This window comes from Octopus bimaculoides, chromosome 14 (assembly GCF_046866305.1).
Source record: "Octopus bimaculoides isolate indiv1 chromosome 14, ASM4686630v1, whole genome shotgun sequence".
Taxonomy (NCBI): Eukaryota; Metazoa; Mollusca; class Cephalopoda; order Octopoda; family Octopodidae; genus Octopus; species Octopus bimaculoides.
The window spans coordinates 37069507-37092177 of record NC_142941.1 but is presented as its reverse complement, the minus strand read 5'-3'; the positions used below and the strand labels follow the sequence as shown (position 1 = coordinate 37092177).

Here is a 22671-nt window from a genome sequence, read left to right as displayed (position 1 = left end):
CACACACACTTAAGCATTGAAATATGTGTACACACAGATATATATAACATAGCTTTATTCAACGTACAATTATAAATTTTCCATTCCAGATATTTAATACCTATTACTCCAAAGTCATTAACATGCCCTGCTTACTGTTTATCTACACTCTGAGAATAATCTGGCCTCTTAATACTTAAAAAAGTAATATTCATTAAAAAAATGACAAATTTTTTTATAGGTAGTTATATGGACATTTTTTTACTTTGTATTTTCCAAGGAAAATAAAACCAATCTCAAATGTTTTTCCTTTCTTTCCTCTTCTCTCTCCTTTCAGTTTCTTTCTCTCTTCTCTTTATCACATATTACCATCTCTGTGTTTTTGTCTTTCTCTCTCTCTCTCTCTCTCTCTCTCTCTCACTCTGTTTGTCTCTCTTATACTCTCATCTCTTTATTCTCTCTCTCTCTCTCTCTCTTTCATATTACACATTTTAATTAAAAATAATTTTAAATGTTTATATTTGATGAGTTTTTTTTTCATTCTCAAAACTTATTTTATATCATAAAACAAACAAAATAACAAAAAAGAAAAAGAAAGAAAAGGCCTCAATTATGGAATGTTCTTCACACTGCAGAAATTGCTTCCCTAATGTGTTCATTACAAAAGCTGATAGTGAATAACTTTCAGTTGTGGTTAGAAAACTGCGGAAGAGAGATTTTTTTCTACAACGAAAATCAATAGTCCATTTCATTTATTGTTTCTAATTCATTTACTGTTTCTAATAGTTAAACCTATGATTGAGTGGAAGTAATATTCTGACCATTTTGTAATAATTCTCTCTTTTTCTGAGAGAACCATGCATATAGTTTATTATTTTATTCGCTGAAAATTAAGAAATCTCATAAATTTCTGAGAGTAAGAGTGTAAGGGAGAGAACATGTGCAGGTAAATGTTTGAAAGTGCTACAAGTACATGTGTGTGTGTGTGTGTGTGCATTGGTATATACCATTTCATACATAAATATTAATATGTATATTCTTATATATAATATGTATAGATAGATCTTAGAGTGTGTGTGCGTATATATATATATATATATATATATATATATATATATATATATATATACATATGTGTGTGTGTGTGTGTGTGTATGTGTGTGTGTGTGTGTGTGTGCATTTGTGAGTGCATGTGCATACATCTTAGTTTTCATAGGTGGCGTCTCCTAGCAGATAGTTAATAGAGGGGAGATAATTATTTCTTCATAATTGTCAGGATGAGAAGTTTGAATTTGAGGGAGAAAAAAATGAACAGAATACAGATATTTAATTCGGTGTTTCTTTTTTTCATCATTACTATTTACAAAGTTATGGGGATCACATTCCTTGAACTTCAAGTAATGGAAAGCTAAATTGATGCTTCATCACACATGAACCTACACAGATATATATATCTTTTACCTTCAGTCACAAGCTACATCTTTTCCCTTTGTCTTTTATTTCTCCTCTCATTTTTAGCATTATTCTTGCTTCTGTTTTCTCCCCAAACCAATTTTACCTCCTCCTTTTTTAATGTAATTTATTTTTAATTTATTCATTTATTTATTTATTATTTTTGTCTGTGATACTGAGTTACCATTATGGTAATTTTTATTTCTTAATTCTTATTTCCATTTTAATTCTATTTTAATCAATTGTAACAGTTTATTTCTGATAAGGTCTTTCTAATTATGTATATCTTTCACACCAGTTTCTATGAATTTTTCACTATCCAGTTTCTTGATTTTTAATTTCTATGTGACTCACCTTCATGTCTATATATTTTTCTGTGATGGTCAATCACCTCTTTCCAATAGATTCATGTTGTTTCCAAAAGTAGCTGCCCAATCAGCTTTAAATATTTATTCAATGAGTTGATGGTCATGAATATTTATAAACACTTGTTAACTATTGTATTGTTTTGAATAATCATGACTGTCTAGTGAATGGTTACACAAAACTCTGAGTAACAGTTTATGAAATCGTTTTAGCTTCAGTAAAATAATGTATGTGCATGTGTGTGTGCGTGTGTGTGTGTGTGTGTGTGTGTGTGTGTGTGTGTGTGTGTGTGTGTGTGTGTATGTATTTATATATAATTATAACAATATAAGTGTTTCTATGTTCCTAGTAGTAAGCCGATAAAGCACATTCACTGACTATAGCTACCTGATGTCATTCATGGTATTAATACAATTACTGTTGGATCTACATCAGGAATTCCTCAGTGTATGTCGAGTATATAACGAATGATAGAAAAGTGGATAATACAAAAAACTTTATTGCTCACATTTCGACACACCCTGCATCGATCACTCGTGGATGGGATATTGTACAAGTGGTTGTGGTGCACCCCTTGGTACAGACATATCTCCTCAGGTGATAGTATCTTGTTAAATTAACTCTGTTTCAATCGATTTTAGTGGCAGTATGTTTAAACTGTTAGGCAGGAATGGTGAGCATTATTTACATTTGATGGATATTTGTCCTCATCTTGTTTGTTGTTAACACAATGTTTCGGCTGATATATCTTCCAGCCTTCATCAGGTATTTGGGGAAATTTCGAACCTCAGTTCTCATTCCTAAGGTATTTTTTAATGTTATTATTATTATTATTATTATTGTTCAGGTCATTGCATGGAATCAAACTCAGAATCTTGGGGTTAGTAGCCCGCACTCTTAACCATTACGCCATATGCCCGTGCAATTATGGAGTGAATTTTAGGGTTATAAATCTAATATTTTTCTATCCTTCCTTAATACCGGTTCCCATAAACTGCTACTATCTGCACTTGGTCTGCTTAGGAGGTTGTTGTGTCCTAGCATATGTGCTGCTTCTTTTAGTTTTCATATTTTCCAATGGTGTTCTCTGTCTATTATTTTAACTTCATCCCACAGGGGGAGGTGGTCTCCATTTTGCCATACATGATCAGCTAAACCCGATTTATCAATATCTCCTCGTGTCACAGCTTTGCAATGTTTGTCTTATTTTGATTGGGTGGCATGTTTCACCTTTCTATAACTTACCACAGCTGCATGGGATGGAGTACATGCAGTCTTTGGTCATATTCTCTTCTATTAGTGAAGGAGATATTTGCGAAGTGCTGTATTACTCTTGAATACTGTCCTGATGTCATATGGGCTGCATTTCTTTTGTATCTTTTCGGAGAGGCCTTTCACATAGGGTAGACAAACTGTGGACAGTTTATTGGCCTCATCCTCTCTCTTCTTCATAATTGGAGTGGATAGTATACTTTTGGGGTAGTTATTGCTTAACAGATTATTAGCGAGATTGATCATTTCTTCATTGTGTGTATCACGATCGCTACATATATTCTTTCCATGATGTTTTAGGCACTGAGCAATCCCTCTCTTTACACTGTATGGATGGTGGGAATTGAAGTTGAGGTATCATCCAGTAAAGGTTGGCTTGTGGTATACGGATGTTCTGAATCCACACTTGGTGTGTGTTATTAATAAGTCCCGGAAAAAATAGAAAAAAGAAAGACAATCAGCTGGCATTCCTGAACGCATTAATAACATGCACCAAGTATGGATTCAGGACATCTGTATACCACAAGCCGACCTTTACTGGACAATACCTCAACTTCAATTCCCACCATCCATACAGTGTAAAGAGAGGATTGCTCAGTGCTAAAACATCATGCAAATAATACAAGTAGCGATGGTAATAGACACTACGAAGAAATGATCAAGCTCAATAACGATCTGTTAAGCAACAACTACCCTGAAAGTATACTATCTGCTCTAATTATGAAGAAGAGAGAGGATGAGGTCGATAGACTCTCTACTGTCTGTCTACCCTATGTGAAAGGCCTCTCCGAAAAGATACAAAAGATATGCAGCCCATATGACATCAGGACAGTATTCAAGAGTAATACAACACTTCACAAATATCTCCTTCGAGTAAACCCACCAATAGAAGAGATTACGACCAAAGACTGCGTGTACTCCATCCCATGCAGCTGTGGTAGGTTATACAAAGGCGAAACATGTCGCCCCCTCAAAATAAGGGTAGACAAACATCACAAAGCTGTGACACGATAAATCGAGTATAGTTGATCATGTATGGAAAAATGGAGACCACCTCCCCCTGTGGGATGAAGTTAAAATAATAGACAGAGAACACCACTGGAAAATATGAAAACAAAAAGCAGCAGCACATATGCTAGGACACAACTTCCTAAGCAGACCGAGTGCAGATATGAGCAGTTTATGGGAACCGGTATTAAGGAAGGATAGAAAAACATTAGATTTATAAGCCCTAAAATTCACTCCATAATTGCCCATGGGCATATGGCATAGTGGTTAAGAGCACAGGAAAAATGGAGACCATCTCCCCCTGTGGGATGAAGTTAAAATAATAGACAGAGCACAGGCTACTAACCCTAAGATTCCGAGTTCGATTCCAAGCATAATAATAATAATTCTGTGTAGTCAACAATATCAAAAACAAATGAATACCTTAAGAATGAGAACCCAGGTTCGAAATTTCCCCAAACACCTGATGAAGGCTGGAAGGTATATCAACAAACAAGATGAGGACAAATATCCGTCAAATGCACATAATTCCTCATCTCTTAAATATAGAACTGAGGAATGGTGAGGTATGGAGTAATTAAGAAAAATAGGATTTAAAAGAAAACATACAATAAAGTATAAAACATTATTTATGTTAATACCCACATATAATTACTTCCGTACCTACTCTAGCTGTCTTGTGTATACACGCACCCTCCCATTCACAGAGTTAAATAACTCCTTGATAAATGATCTGCCATTCTCATATCACATTGTGACATTTATATTTAATATTCTTATGTTAATAGTATACTTATAATATATAGTATATATTAAACTCACTTTGCAATCACAAGCTGACTAACGCTTTGTGAGTGAATTTGAAATATGGAAACTTGGCTACTGCTCAGCAACTGCATGGGTCCATTCGAATTTGGTAGACAGAAACTGTGTGGAAACCTGTAAGATACTTACATCCAGACAGATTGATATGTATATTATGTATACATAAGTCTTTGTGTTTGAACCCCCATGTCTACTGTTCGATAATCAATTTTGGTTTGTTTATGTCCCTGCAATTGTACTGTTTAGGAAAAGAGCCTTTCAAAGAATAAGAAAATAGGAACTGGGATCTGCATAAATTCACTTGGTAGTAGAGTCATAAATTTGTCAACAAGCATCCATGGTCTAGTCACCCAACTATAAGAACAGATATATATATATATATATATACACACACACATACACACACACACATACACACACACACATACACACACACACATACACACACACACACACACACATTCACTGAGACACAAACACTCGCAGAAATGTGTGTGTGTGTACATATACTGCTATTTAGAGACATATATACACACAAACATACATTCATATATGCTTACATATATAAATATATGTATATATATATATACATATAACAAGCTTCTTTCCAAATACACTCACAAAGCTTTGATCAGGTCAGGGCTATAGGAGGACGACATTTACCTGCAGTGCCATGCAGTACAACTGAACTTGAGACCACATGGTTGGGAAGGAAGTTTCTTAACCTCACACCAAAGTTGGCCCAGGTCATTTGTAACTTAGTAACACCACCTGACTGAATTTGTAGAGCAATTTTTAAGTCAAGTTTTGAGGTTCCAAAGCTATTCAAGTAGGGAGTGGTTATTGACAGAGATGCACCCAGGTGTACTTTGTCTGGTATCTTATTGAAGAAATTTGTCCATTTATCATTTGAACGTTATAAGATCTTATACTTCTTTGATTTGTTTTGGAACAACCTTAAACAAAGTAAAGACAGTGAGGAAAAGTAATTATCTTGCAATGTGGTTATGCATTGTGAGCCTGAATATAGTTTGAAGTCGCCTTTGGTGAATTGCAAACTCGATATTAAGTTGTTTTGGCAATGCTGGTGGTATATCTTCCACATTATGCAAATGATGTAGTGTTCACAGTAGTATTGGAGAGAATAAATTTTCAGTGTTTTAAGATGGACCTAATAATCAAAATCAGTCATGCCATTTATAGTTTTTGTAATTGCTCTTTGAGTGCCTCAATTCTCATGTTTTCTTTAGTAGAAGGAGACTACATTGGGCTAAAGTATTCTAGGTGTAACTATACATAGGAGAAAAAAGGGAAACCATACAAAGGTAGAGAAAAGGCAGTGACCACACAAAGGAAGAGAAAAGAAGTCATGTGACTCTCTAGATCAGAAAGTTCTGAGAATCTAGAAGCTTATCTTGTGAGCCGTAGCAACTTTACTGCGAGCACCCCAGCTAAGGTTATTGTCAAAGATTACTCTGAAATTTTTGATATTTTGAATACCATGTGTGGTTCCCCTGAGAACCACACAAGTCATCTACATGTTTGTTTTGCAATTTTTCCTTTCAGAAGTGCATAAGTTGTCACCTTGAATATATAAGAAACAGTATGGTTTCACTGGTATGGCAAATAGACCCCCCCTCCACCACCAGCTCAATAAACAACTGTTACATGCAATAGAAGCAATATTAATTTAAAATGGCCATCTATGTACCATACTTAATGTAAATACATTATTGAAAGCCAATTTAATGCCCTATTCATCCAGAGTAAACATCTCTGAAGACGTACTCTAGTTAAAAACATAATAGATGGTGGAGGGAGTTGAAAATCATCCCAACAGTGTCCAGCAAGAACACAAGATGCATTTCAACCTCATTGACTCTTATTACCAAGATGTGTGTGTGTGTGTGTGTGTGTGTGTGCGCGCGCGCGCGTGCGTGTGTGTGTGGGCATGCATGCGTGAGTGCATGTGCGTGTGTTAGCCAAAAGATGTAAATATCAGTGAGAAAACATTTGACTACTGCTTTTGAACAAAAAACCTTACACATATGCTTCCTCATCTCTCTCAACATCAGAAAAAGCCAAGAACAAGTTACTGGCTCATTGGAAATCTATAATTAATGCCACTAGTCTTCAAAAACACAATATAAAATAAATTATTAAATGGAGTCATAGACTCATTTTTGAACACTTGAATAGGCTTCCTGTACTACTCATGAATATATATGTAAATATATTAGTGTGTACATACATTCCTTGCCTTGGGCTTTCAAACCCTAATGGTGTCTGAGGGGTACCACTGACATACATGTTTAAGGCACTTTTAGAGCTGACCAAGCCCATCCCTCTTTATATCAAACCACAGCTCATTAATTTTAGATTTGATAAAGAGAAAGACTGAAAGAGAAGAATTGTCCCCCACTACCATCACCATTTAAAACTTTTATCAGCTGCCTATGCTAAAGATGAAAAATAAGGGTGACCATGCTAGTATTTAAGCCCCGAGCACAGAGAGCCAGAATGAATACTGCAAGGCAATCTATCTAATGCTGTAACAATAGCCAATTCATTGCCTTACTGATATATAAATACAAGTCTTAGTATGAGTGTCTGTATAAATGTTTGTTTTGATAATTTCAATCTTAGTTTCTGAAAATATCTCGTGTAGTTTCATTTCCTGGGCTTCTTATTGTGCTTATACTATTTTTATGAAACCTACCTTCTGAAGAAGATTGGTTCTTATGAAGTAAGTTACATATACAAATCCATGTGTCAGCTTTCTAACAAGAAATAAAGATTGTCAAAATATAATAATGGTGCAAAATGAGCAGCTGTCAAAATTTACCATATACCTCACTACAAATTTCATACTTGACGACCTAATATGTTAAACTGAGTTAAACTTCTGAAGTTTAATTGAAAAACAAGACTTATACTTTAGTCATACACCTTCTTAATCAGGACTGTCTGACCTGCATCTAACCATCAACTTGTGTTTATATATATATAGTGCAATTAGATACATATTGTTTGTCAGACTATTCCATAATACTGTACGTTAACAGCACTCTCTCTCTCTCTTACTTTCCACTCTATCAACTTCACATTTCTATCAGCTGGTGACCCAGCAAGCTTGGTCACATACATATATGATATTCCCTTAGTTATTTTTAACTAAAAAGTGTCTAATGTTGATTACAATATCTTTGCTCTTCGGGTGTTATCTATATGCAGCCAAGACACCACTTTCCAGACAAGCATGACTAACATAAACAAAGATCTTCAAAACATCATCTAACAGGAACATGGGAAACTATTCTTATTCAGCACCAAGATCCATATTTAAGAAACACAGTAATAAAGCTTCTTTTGAACAAAACACAACGAAACTATTCACGGGCATATGACGTGGTGGTTAAAAGTGCGAGCTACTAACCCCAAGATTCCATATTCGATTCCAGGCAGTGACCTGAACAACAACAGCAGCACCAGCAGCAACAGCAACAACAACATCAAAAAATACCAGCGAAATTTCCAAGACACCTGATGAGTATATCAGCAAAAACATTGTGTTAACAACAAACAAGATAAGGACAAATATCTGTCAAATGTAAATAATGTACCATTCACTATTATTATGAATGACAGGCCTTTTCATCATGACCACAGATTAATAATATAGCCAAAACTGCAACTGATTTACTAGGCTTTCTCTTCAGAGTCAGAAAATTATACAGATCTGAGCAGTTTCTAATCCTTCTGTATAGCACAAATGTGGCCTACATTAAACTACTGCTCATACATATGTGATGAGTCAGTTCCTATACTCACAATTTAAATCACATCTACATACAGGCTGTTCAGCTGAGGTAAATTTTCACTCACTTATATACAGCTACTACAAGCATTAGGCCACTAATATGATGCGTTCTCACTGTTTCTACTACCATTACTGCAACGGTCACTACTCTTCTGGTTTAGAAGGCTGTTTGCTATTATCACCCAAGCTAAACTGATAATCTTATTCTTCTTTGTCATTCTTCTTATATTTTATTTCTCAAGCTTCAGATTAAACAACAAACCCAACCTTTCACAGAAGAACTACACTCTCTCTTCCTCTTTGTTTGTCTGTTCTCTCTCTCTTTCTCTCTCTCTTCACAATTTCTATGTATGCATCACCTTATAGAGATCCAGCTTAAATACAAATACATTAATGTCAGCAACTAGGAAAGTACTGTCCTTCTTTCTTAAAGAAATAAAAAAAGAAATAAAACTATCTGGTGAATTTTCTGTATCTCTATCGCTTTTGTGCATGAATTGTTTCATTGCTACTTCTCCATGGATCATAAAGCATATCATTCAAAATAATAATTAATCAGCAGTCAGTTATCCAGGATAGACTACTCTGGTTATGTTGGTATCAAGCTGAAGTCTTTAGTAAATTAAATCATGCATGACCTGATACTGGAAATTTTCTTTCAAGGTTATATTTCACTGGTGTTGATGAGGGAGTGCATTTATTGTAATTATCTCTTGTGAAATATTTCCCGAGTAGGTCTTTTGCAATCGTCAGAACATTAATTCTTTGTTGCATGCAGACATTGATCATGAACACACTATAATGAGTAATAGATACATGACCGTAACATTAAAATACAGTCTGAATATGGATACTGATATTATGGCTCTTTGTTTTTATGTGGTGTGGAGATGTTAGTCTATTTCATTGTTGGTGAGAAAGTTTCTAGTAACAAATAGTGATTTCTAGGTTGATCTAATATCTAATGATATAGCTCAAATGTTAAACATAATGGCACAGCAAGTACATCTAGATCTAGTAATTTATTGTGTATATGAATGTGTGTGTGTGTATGTATTTATGTGTGTTTATGTGTGTATGTGTATGTGGGTGTGAGTGTGTGTGTGTATGCATGTGTATATAATGGAAATGGATGTGCTCAGTGTGCCACAAATTTACCATTTTAGTTGTGGCACTTATAAGTAATCATGTTAAACTCTCTCTGCTGTGCGATCCCATAAGGTCTATGCAGTTTGAATAAGACTACAACATAGTATAAATAGCACATCAAGGATGAAAGAAAAGCATGAACTTGGTATTCCTTTCTATCATCTGTTACATATGTTTTCTGTATTTAATGATTAATGATGCCACACTAATGATGCAAATTATAAATGCAGTTTACAGAGCATTTCAACATACTGAACACATCTTCAGATGAAGTCAAAATACAGATCACAAACAAGCAACCATCTTGTCTAAATAACCAAGAGATATAAGGCAAGCAGTGTGAAAAGAATGGAGTGTAGGCTCATCTATAACAAGTGTATATAGTGGAATAGATGATAGGGGATTCTGTTGTGTGTTGGGAGAGTTTTGACGCCATTAATGCAAACCAAATACAAAAGGGATATATGATATGGAGTAAATCACCAAAAAGAGCATGGAGAAAAAGGTCAAGTTGTCTGACCTATGCCAGGCACAGACAGGAAGCCTGTTGAGCAGTTAGTCATGATATTTAGATAAGTGGGCAAAGAGTGGTATAGGAAAGGTTATAAATGACCATGCCACAAAGGACAGGTACATGTGATATATGCACATACATACATAAACATACATATATATATATATATATATATATATATATATATATGTATACACACACACACACACACACTCACTCACATGCACACACACTCACACACATACATATATGTCAATACAGAGACAGTCATACACTCATGTACAAAACGAAACACACACTCAAGCAAATATTTTAGTGTACAATGGTACTGATCAGCATGCAGCAAGGGTGGGTATTTCAGATTGGGCCTTGGGGACCTGTGGTTACCATATGTAAGTGTTAAATAAGCATTTCAAAGGATGTCTACAATTAATAACTAAATTGTTGCACTTATTGAGTGAGAATGGGCCATTGGCTGTAATGAAGGTGATGGCCTCATGTAGGCAAAGTGTACACCACTAACCAGATAGTCAATAGGGAAGGGCCAAATCATTGATTGCATATCTGATTATAAATTTCACTCTCTTTGATTTCAGTTTGGATATGTATTTGGTTAAAGAAGTGGATAACCAAATTTGTTGTTGTTAAATGAATGTAGATGCACAGAAATCCTATCTTAATGAACCCATCCATGGATACTATATATTAGCTCAGGGTGATATTTGTACCAACAGTATGCTTATACACCACATTTTTCTTCATGCAGTTCTCATTCAATGGGTAGGTTCCAGAGGCTCTACAGTTACACTTGTGAAGGCCATCATTCAGATGGCTTACTGACTCACATTTTGCCTGGTAATAGTCAGTAGGATTGACTCCCTCCTCACTTTATTGGGGCCTAGAGTCCTAATCAGTGGTAATATCTTTGGTTCAAGCTAGTGGCATAAATCAAGGATGGAGGCCTCGGTAGCAAGCTTGTTATGGCTGACAGTAGAGGTGGTGTCATCAATATTCTTAAGGTTAGGACACTTGCTGCAATGTTATGAGTGAGGGTATGATATTCTGGCCTTTTACCTTTAATCTTTACACACACACACATATACATAAATATACATCACCATTATCATTTAATGGCTGTATTCCATGCTGATATAATTTGGATGGTTTGACAGGAGCTGGTGAGCCAGAGGACTGCACCAAACTCCAGCACCTGCCTTGGCATGACTTCTATAGCTGGATGCACTTCCTAACACCAACCATTTTTCAGAGTGTACCAGGTACTTTTAACATGGTACAAGCATGGGTGAGATTACTAAGTAATTTACAAGACAAATCCCCTCAATTGGGAGGAGGGGAGTAGTACAGAAGGAAGTGACTTTATACCATGTGATGAGAGGTTAAGAATGATAGAGGGACGGGAACAGTATCTTGCTGCAGAGGAGATATATAGTCCCCCATTTGGAAGAGAAGGATCATAGTGAAGATGTGTCAGGGTGTAATTTCTAGTTGCAGAAAAGTGAATAAAGAGAAATGGTATGAGTCAATAAGGCAATATCAGGTAATAACCATATACACAAACATACACACACACACATATATCATTTAGTTTTACACAGTATAAAGCTACGAGCTACAAATAGTTTCTTGTTTAGGAGACAAGGGTCTAAGCAGGTTTTTTTTACAACATGCCTTGTGTCTCTAAGCAATCTTCAGGCTCTGAACATATGGTCTATATTATTTGCAAATTAGGATGTGGGTGCATAAGAAAAAAAATACGGGTAGAAGGTAGATGCAAAAAGTGGAATACCTTTGTGCTTTTTTTTCTTATGATTTCTATTGTATCAATGTCCTGATTGGCAATAGATCATGTTCTTAGAGCCCGAAGACTGTTTGGAGATTCAAGATGTGTTATTAAAACCTGCCTTGATCCATGTCTTGAAGGTAAGAAACTATGAGTTACTCATATCTTTATACTGTGACCATTAAATGGTATTTATCTCTCAATGGATAGAGTACTTTTTTGTTGACCTTACCTTAACAGAACAGTAAACTACATATATATACTAGCAATTGCACCCAACCTTTGGATGGTTTAAGTTGCTTTGATGGTATTTGTTTCACCAAATAACTGAACTACCGAGGTTTATAAGTAGCATGGCAATCTATGTTTCCGATTAACCAAGGAACAGAAAACCAAAGTGAAGGCTGGTTATTGTGGAAGTCATTGCACTTTAATGATCATAGAACATATAATTTTGCAAGCGATGCAAAGTAGAGCTACTGAAGTGTTTTGGGTGTAGATTACGGATGACTACAAAATACAGTTGTTTAACATGAAAGCATAATTTCTTGTTAGAAACAGCCATATAAATGGTGTAAGAAAACTGAAGGAAGACGTTGAAACTTCCCCTCTGCAAGTTTACTTTACTCAACAGCAAAAGGAGTATTTTTTCAGAGAGAAGTATGATTAGTACCTTCAAAAATGGTATTATAATACCTGCTTGAAAAAGTAGAGTTAAAGGAATATATTTGCTACATGCTTACAGTTGACTTCAGGTAATGAAAAATGAAAACATGAAGAGTTTGACTTCAGTTCATAAATACTGCTTTGAATCTGTAGTAGTTTGCAGTGAAAAGAACGTTGTGTTCAAAATATCATAATGGATTGGTAAATAAGCGTCCTTAAAATAAAACAACACATTAGTAGGTAAACAAAGGTATCAACAAATAGAAGAGAGGGAAAGGAACAATACCTTTCAAGTAACTCAGAATAGGTAAAGGTAAGCTTGTCAAAGTTTAATGCAGTTTAAATATGGAGATTAAGATTGTTCAGATTCAGATATTCATCAAGTAAAGTGTTCCTAGTCAATTTAATCACCGTTGCAGGTAGTCAATCGAAATAAATAGACAAAATCCTTTCACTTTCATAATATCCTCTAACCAAGTAATAATACACAATTACTACGTATAAATAAATAACAAATAAAAAAAAAATTCAAAAATGGCTAAAAAAATATTCTCTAATGCCAATATACAACCATATAGATTAAAAAAGTATGCAAGACCCTACATACAAAAAAACTATGTACATACAACGAATTAAAAAAAAAAAACGTGTAAACCACCATTTTTCCTGGTTTGTTCATTTACACAGGAGCTGTGGGAACGACCGTCCTTGGACATAAATAATGTGTGTGTAAAGTTTGGTCAAAATCGGTAGAGAATTGTGGAATTGTATGCGTTAGTCAATATACACATACATAATGAGATTTCTTTTCTATAATGTTATTCAACAAAGCCACCTTCAGCTTCAACAACTGCTTCTATAGGCAATCTAAATCATCTACATGCTTGAATCAAGTGGTCCTGGTTCATTTTGGACACTATTCTGACTATGGTAGCATTCAAAGATTCTTTGTTGTTATGAGCATGTTCATTGACCTCCCTCTCAACAATGCTCCACATGTCATAGTACAATGAATTGAGATCTGAGGAATTACGAGGCCAAACATTAGAGGTTATATATATATATATATATATATATATAGTTTTAGGGAAAAGAACCAAGGTTCATGAACTCATCGATGAAAATCCACTGTCACATATAGAAAAATTAATAAGTAAAAGCACAATAAATAAGTATAATATAATTCCTGTGAAAAAATCCTGTGAAGAGATGTTGGCGTGGGCTCCCACCCCGGCATCCGAAACTCGGAGCTTTATCATGGCTACCGAATACGTGTCACATATTTTTACAGATAAATTCTTCTATTTACATAATATGGAGGTCTCTTTCTTTCTTTTGTTGTCTTTTCTATCAAAATATATATATATATATATATATATATATATATATATATGCAGTTACATATAAATATACAGTTACATATAAATATATAGTTATATATAAATATATATAACTATATATTTATATAACTATATACAAATATATAGTTATATATGTTTATATATAGTCATATATATATAGAGAGAGAGAGTTATATATATATAGCTTTGTGTGTGTATATATATATATATATATATATATGAGCGTCCAATAATACTATCCATATCACGTCCTCACTTTGTTGTGTTTTTGTGTTTTTTTGTTATTGTTTTTTTTAACTATATATATATTAGTTATATATACATATATATAAGTAATAGATGATTAGAAATAAGGTTAGATGAAAGCATTGAATGATAAACATGGGTGGAGTTGAGGTCAGTCGCGAATCATTGTTTGAAACAAGGTAAAGGAAAATAGGAGTGGGTCGAGAGGAGAGGTGGTAACATATGGTGATATATATATATATAAGAAAACTCAGATATATGAGAAACAGGGAGATGATTGGATGTGTAGTTGAGAGAGAAGAATCACAGTATCAGTGGCAAGTGGGATAGATATAGTGAGAAAAAGGAGAGCATTGGTAACTGATATGAGAGTGTGCTCAGTGGATATGGGAATATACTTTTCAATTTCTAAAGACAGACACCTATTCCATAAATGTGCATTATTTTCAGATTACTCTCATTTATTATCATATTAATGATACTAATTAGGCTATGAAATAATATAGCAACAGAACAAGGCGTGTTAAATTTAGATGAATATGACTGATGTATATTTCATTTTACTAGGTAAATTTCAATCATTATAACATTTGTAATGAATCTGTTTCATACGATGTCAGATATAAGGTTAAGCTACTTGTCCAAAATCTAATATAGTACAAACTCTGGAAAGAAACCATCAGTCAGTTTTGACAGCATATCAGCAGTAATTGTATGGCTGCAACCAACTATAATAATTAGCTCACCTAGATTTTCAGCTGCTTAATGCAATTCTCTCTAAGTCCATCTGTACACTTGCTCTTGGAATCTAAAATCATCAATATCATATCATGAATATGCTGGAATTATATTTACTTCTATCAATACATTTATTACAACAGTTTCTTGTTATTTTGTACATAAATATTACACAAATAAGGAATATATATATATAGTACTAAAGCTTAATAGTTTAATTTTTTCAACTTAAGATGCTAATTTTTGAAATGATATCAATATGAGAGGCTAGTAGAATAACTGAGTGTGAAAAATAAAGGGTAAAAATGCATAATTTACTCTGCATGCGATACATTCATTATTAGATATCAGAATTTAAGTTCAACATCCGTTGACAAATATTTAATCACAATATCTAATCCCTTAGTATATTTTCTCTCTTCATTCCAAATATGTATGTAGCACTATGTAGCAAAATGGTAAAACTGAAAAGCATAAGCTTCTTGGTACATACCACATTGATGCTAAGTGAATCACTATATTGATGCACAATAGTGCATATGAGCAGATGTCAAAAAGTATCATAACTGATTCTATATTTACTAATGACTTTCATAATTAAGGTGAAAGTAAGGAATTATGATGCAATGTGGTAGCTGAATAGAAAATATAGAATCAAGCCAAATGGTTATTGGAATGAGCAATATGAGTTGTGTAAAGAATAAAATTTCCAGGATTCTTCCCCCCCCCCCCCAGAAATTCAAATTATAAAATTACTATTTAGAGAGTTAATATTATCTAAATTCCATACGTGTCAGGTTTATATGAGGCTTAACTGCAGTTAAATAAAATCCTACAGTGAATTATTCAAAATTGTTATGAAATGTGTTGAAGCTAAAGGAAAGGAGCTAATATCCAAAAATAGACATAATTACACAATTTCAGAATTTCTCAACTAATGAAGTTGTTTTATCTGCTTTTTGTAATTAAGTAGCAAGTTGTTCTACTATAATCCAGAACACACAAGCACTGTATGCAATAATCTCGCGTTTCTACTGATAACATAACAATATAAGAATTACATAACATAACAATATAATTAACATAACAATATAAGAATTACAGAATACACAGCACTCCAATCCCTATACAATTAAAGAGCATTTAGAAGAAATGTTAGAGACATCTAGCAATTCACAAGTAAACAAAAACATAGTAATTAACATCACAAAATACAACAGAAATGCAACATATCATAATTGTCCAAATAAGCAGGTATTCTTCTTGTTCATTTTGGTCCTTTAGAACTACCTGTTGCAATTGTAATAGTGATAACTTGATGCATCCTTGCCCTCTATTGTTTTTAAATTGATGATTTCATCATTGTTATATGAAAAGTTGTATTTTTTTTTTAAGCAATTTTCAAAAGCATCTTTAGTTTTGATTCAGGAGCTCAAGATTACCGAAACTGTATTACCCCTCCCTGCTGTAAATCGAATTAAGGCATGGTGATAAAATAGTAGTTACTTAGTAACTTTTGATTATTTTTTTGATAGTCATAATTGCTTTTTAGGACAAACTGATTTTTCATGGTCAACCCAATCAGGAAGTGATTTTGCTAGCAAAGAAAAATTATTAAACTTTTCAGCAAACAATAACATGCAAAGTTAAATATTTTGTTATTGGATGGTTGCTTGTTTAAAACTCTAGAAGGCAATGGTCTAATATTTATTAAAACAAAAGAGAGTTTATTGTCTTTTGTTTGTTTCGTTAGATGTAGCAGAGTAGTTTTCCATATCACTACATCAAAATGGTCATTATGTTTATATAATGAAGAATGGCAAAGAGTTGTTCTAGTATTATGAATATTTTATCTACTTAAAAATTCTAAAATTTCAGTGCCTTCAAACTGAGTACTACAGTTGCTAAGAACAATACAATGCTAAGTGCTGAACAGGATGAATAACTGGGGAAGGATTGAATAATAGCTTAAGAGGTTGATTTTCTTATGCAAAAGAACATGTAAACTCATCAAATAGTCAAAGATGTAAGAATCACCTATTATAGTGATTGGTTTTGGAACTGTTGGTTACTTGTAATTTTGATGAAATGAGTTGTCAACCTTGCACATACCTAACATAATCTATTTTTTACCCCTCATGAGTTTTCTAAATAGGTTATTACAAATTAATTTTTTCATATATACACAAAGAGTATCCCATCTCTTCACAAATTTTCACTTAGCTTTATTTGTTCATCAGTTGACATCAATTCGTCATCCATCTCAATTGCGGAAATTCCACTTGAAACATCTGCAGCCAAATTCCTTTCCAGAAAGTATTTTATTCCATAGGAGCTCTCAAGAATTGTAGTCTCCAGTAATACTACACTGAAACTTAGCATTTCAAATAGCAGATTTAATTCAACCTTCAAATAGGAAAGTCATTGCTTGTTGATCTGTTACAAGCTTGAGATTTTGTGTTAATACATAATGTCACATGTTTTCAACTAATATCGCTATTACAAGGGCATTTAACTCTACAGAAGGCCATTCATTTTCAATATCATTCAATCTTGTATACAGAAGCAAATTGGCTGCCCATTTTGTATCTGGATAATTAGTGAACCAGGTGTCAAAACAAATAACAAAGCCACTGCATAACTATCTTTCAGTTACTTAATTGCATCAAGACATTCAACCAATAATGGAAAATGTTATTGTTTAACTTCAACAGCTGCTACAATTTCACCTTTTAGCCATTTTGCATAATATACTATTAACCCAATGAAACACTCAAATTTCTTGGAAATTATACATACAGGAAGGTCAAGTAGTAGTCATATTCTATTAGATTCATAGAATTTTGCCAGTTCTAAAATGTGACCTGGGAATAATAACTCAGTCACAATGAATTTACATTTTTTGCAATTTACTACTTCCAAATATTTGTAAAAAGCTTCAAAATTTTCATCATACATCCATTTTATTTTCTCCACATATCATCAAAGTAATTAACTATTCCTTTCAAGTATTTAATTTTTCTCATTACTCTGCTAAAAATCATCAGTTCATTTGTAACTCCCTGAGACAATCACATTAATTGGTATAGTTCATAACTTGCTTCAAAAGTTATAAAATCTTGTCCCTGGAGAGGTAAAGACACTTGATGATATGTTGAATGAAGGTCAGAGTAATGAAATGATGACTTCCATGAATTTGACTTAAAACATCACTAATGAGTAGGGTGGGAGAAGCAGCAAACTGTGTGAATCTATTAATACTAGATGTGAAGTCAACCACTAAATGCCTTTTACCACTATTTTTGTTGATTACAACATCAAAATGCCATGATAAACTAGAAGGAATAGCTAAATCTCTCAAACAGCTGTTTATTAATTTCAGCTTTAATGAATTCATGGTCTTCAAAAGAGCAATTCTAAGTGGAACAACATATGTGTATTGCTTCAGCAGAAATCCCTACACTTGAGTCAGTGAATATTGAAAGTTTTAAAGATTTGTCATATATGCTATACATTTCAAATCAACACACACAGCAGATACAGTCAAGGACCAGAATTTACCTTTACATTCAAGCTAATATGACTAAAATTATAATACTGTAGAGATAAAAATTCTTGAAATGGAAAAGTCAGATATATCATGGTCAATGAAAAACCTCAGTTATTAGGCACTAATGGTTTATTTAGATCTTTAGAATCATGTTTCAAATTATTATAAGCTTGTTTCCCAAACATATTGACTCCTTTTAAGATGACTGGGGTTATGATTTAATACCAAGCATTTTATAGGTACAGCTATGGTTGTGTGGTAAGAAGTTTGCTTCCCAACAACATAGTTTCAGATTCATTTCCACTATGCGGTACTTTGGGCAAGTATTTTCTAATGTAGTCCCAGGCCAACCGAAGCCTTGTGAGTATATTTAGTAAATGGAAACTGAAAGGAAGCTATCATTGTGTGTGTGTGTATGTGTGTGTGTTACTGCCTCCTTGCCTTAACACCTCATGATAGTTGTAAAAATGGGTCACTTCCATGCAAGCAGGGTCCTTCAATTTCAATCTACCAGGTCATGGGGAAATATTACCATGCCTGGAAACAGGTGAGGGTTGGTAACAGGAAAGGCATCCAGCCATAGAAAATCTGGTTCAAGGTACTCTGCTAGGAAACTTGAGGCTCAGAGACAGAATGCCTATGCATGGAGATGCACTGCTTCATGGGGCTCATTGTAGCTCCTCTTTAGTACTTAATAAAATTCTGTATCAGATTTGTACATTTTGTTGGTTTGTACACAGTATCTTTACAAGGAGTATTCCATGGAAGTCCTACAGTTATATCTAGTAGGGAAGAGACCTCATCTAGTGTAATGATATTCCTCTTCACTGTAGAGATAGAGTACTGGCATGTTTGGTTACAAATTTCACACATTGGTGGTGTGATTGATATACCCCTGATTTTTGTGGCTATTCCTATTGCCCAAACCAGAGGTGTATTTTCTGCAAATCTCATTGGAGTGAACATCATGTCACATGCAATTTCAAGGAGAGTCCACTTTGAGGTGCTACCTGAACTGACTAATTCTATCCCCAGCACTATGTATATTAAGTGTGTACCTATTAAAAGCAGCTATCATGCTGGCCACATTAGGAGAGCTGGAATATGACAACTTCATTATGTTTTCATATATTCGGTGGTATCTATGCTATAGAGAATGGAAAATGATTTTATGGGCTTTATTTTTCGCTCTACAAGAGAAGGGTGAGCTGTATCATATTACTCGTCCTCTTGGTATCATCATCTATCATTCACTCTTAGAACTGATCCAACTCTAGCTATCAGTGTATCCTGCTCTCATTCCTACCCTTACAAGTGCTGGTGCCACAACAGAATGCATTCAGTACACTGTGTTAAGTGCAATATTGAGAGTTCTCTTTAGTCATATCAGAGACATAACAACTTTCCTAATGCCAGTACCGAATGCATTCTTTGGCACCTACATATGTCAACTACCTTATAAAGCGGGTAATGTTAGAAATGGTATTCAGCTATAAAAGCTAAGCCAGAAAGGAAATTTACAAGTAAGATGTGGTCTCCCAACCACTTCTGCTATTCAGTAATGATCTATCCAACTTAGGCCAGCATGGAAATCAGATATAAAATGGCAATATCATCATCATCATCGTTTAACGTCCGCTTTCCATGCTAGCATGGGTTGGACGATTTGACTGAGGACTGGTGAAACCGGATGGCAACACCAGGCTCCAGTCTAATTTGGCAGAGTTTCTACAGCTGGATGCCCTTCCTAATGCCAACCACTCAGAGAGTGTAGTGGGTGCTTTTACGTGTCACCCGCACGAAAACGGCCACACTCGAAATGGTGTCTTTTATGTGCCACCCGCACAAGCCAGTCCAGGGGCACTGGCAACGATCTCGCTCGAAAATCCTACGGGAGCCAGTCAGGCGGTACTGGCAACGGCCACGCTCAAAATGGTGCATCTCATGTGCCACCCGCACAAGAACCAGTCCAGGGGCACTGGCAACGATCTTACTTGGCTTGCCGGGTCTTCTCACGCACAGCACATTTCCAAAGGTCTCGGTCAGTAGTCATCGCCTCGGTGAGGCCCAATGTACGAAGGTCTTGCCTCACCACCTCAGCCCAGGTCTTCCTGGGCCTACCTCTTCCACGGGTTCCCTCAACTGTTAGGGTGTGGCACTTTTTCACGCAGCTATCCTCACCCATTCTCACCACATGTCCATACCAGCGCAATCGTCTCTCTTGCACACCACAACTGATGCTTCTAATGTTCAGCTTTTCTCTCAAGATACTTACACTCTGACGGGTATTCACATTGACATTACACATCCAACGGAGCATACTGGCTTCATTCCTTGCGAGCTTACGTATGTCCTCAGCAGTTACAGCCCATGTTTCACTGCCATGTAGCATGGCTGTTCGTACGCATGCGTCATACAGTCTGCCTTTTACTCTGAGTGAGAGTCCCTTTGTCGCCAGCAGGAGTAAGAGCTCTCTAAACTTTGCCCAGGCTATTCTTATTCTAGCAGCTACACTTTCAGCGCACCCACCCCCACTACTAACTTGGTCGCCCAGATAGCGGAAGCTATCGACTACCTCCAGTTTTTCACCCTGGAATGAGATAGAAGTTGTTTCCTGTTTGTTTACAGTCTTTATTGCACCTGAACATCTGCCACAAACAAAAACTAACTTGCTAGTTAACCTGCCTTTGATGTTGCTGCACCTCTTATGTGTCCATAGCTTGCACCGGGTACATCTTATAGAGTTACTACCTACTCCTTTTCTACATACTGAGCAGGGCCATCTACCTGAAGGGGTTTGTGTTTTATCTACCTTCCTACTTATTAGGATTTTGGTTTTAGCTAGGTTGACTCTAAGGCCCTTCAATTCTAGACCTTGCTTCCACACCTGAAACTTCTCTAGTTCTGATAGTGACTCCGCAATTAGGGCAAGGTCATCAGCATAGAGGAGCTCCCAGGGGCAACCTGTCTTGAACTCCTCTGTGATCGCCTGGAGGACTATGATAAATAAGAGGGGGCTGAGGACGGAACCTTGGTGGACCCCTACCTCTACCCGGAATTCATTGCTGTACTCATTTCCAACCCTCACCTTACTGGCAGCATCTCTGTACATGGCTCGCACAGCTCTCACTAGCCATTCTTCTATCCCAAGTTTCCTCATTGACCACCAGATAAGGGATCGGGGGACCCTGTCAAAGGCTTTCTCCATGTCAATGAAAGCCAGGTACAGAGGTTTATCCTTAGCTAGGTATTTCTCCTGCAACTGTCTCACTAGAAATAAGGCATCATCATCATCATCATCATCATCGTTTAACGTCCGCTTTCCATGCTAGCATGGGTTGGACGATTTGACTGAGGACTGGTGAAACCGGATGGCAACACCAGGCTCCAGTCTGATTTGGCAGAGTTTCTACAGCTGGATGCCCTTCCTAACGCCAACCACTCAGAGAGTGTAGTGGGTGCTTTTACGTGTCACCCGCACAAAAACGGCCACGCTCGAAATGGTGTCTTTTATGTGCCACCCGCACAAGCCAGTCCAGGGGCACTGGCAACGATCTCGCTCGAAAATCCTACAGGAGCCAGTCAGGCGGTACTGGCAACGGCCACGCTCAAAATGGTGCATCTCATGTGCCACCCGCACAAGAACCAGTCCAGGGGCACTGGCAACGATCTTACTTGGCTTGCCGGGTCTTCTCACGCACAGCCCATTTCCAAAGGTCTCGGTCCGTAGTCATCGCCTCGGTGAGGCCCAATGTACGAAGGTCTTGCCTCACCACCTCAGCCCAGGTCTTCCTGGGCCTACCTCTTCCACGGGTTCCCTCAACTGTTAGGGTGTGGCACTTTTTCACGCAGCTATCCTCCTCCATTCTCACCACATGTCCATACCAGCGCAATCGTCTCTCTTGCACGCCACAACTGATGCTT

General features: G+C 35.8%; 1 protein-coding gene and 1 long non-coding RNA gene across 9 annotated transcripts in view; one reads left to right on the top strand and one right to left on the bottom strand.

Annotated features, from left to right (window-relative positions):
- LOC149132688 (uncharacterized) overlaps positions 1-22671 on the bottom strand; it is a 962641-nt gene that overhangs the window by 836408 nt on the left and 103562 nt on the right. For 5 of the 7 annotated variants that reach the window (XR_016244382.1, XR_016244384.1, XR_016244386.1 and 2 more), the window contains exon 2: positions 15206-15267. The exons of the other annotated variants lie outside the window; for them this stretch is intronic. This is a non-coding gene — a long non-coding RNA (uncharacterized LOC149132688). The remainder of the gene's footprint in view (positions 1-15205; positions 15268-22671) is intronic. 7 annotated transcript variants of the gene reach the window in all.
- Positions 1-22671, top strand: part of LOC106871760 (protocadherin beta-15) — a 233758-nt gene that overhangs the window by 183407 nt on the left and 27680 nt on the right. The gene's annotated exons all lie outside the window — the stretch shown is intronic.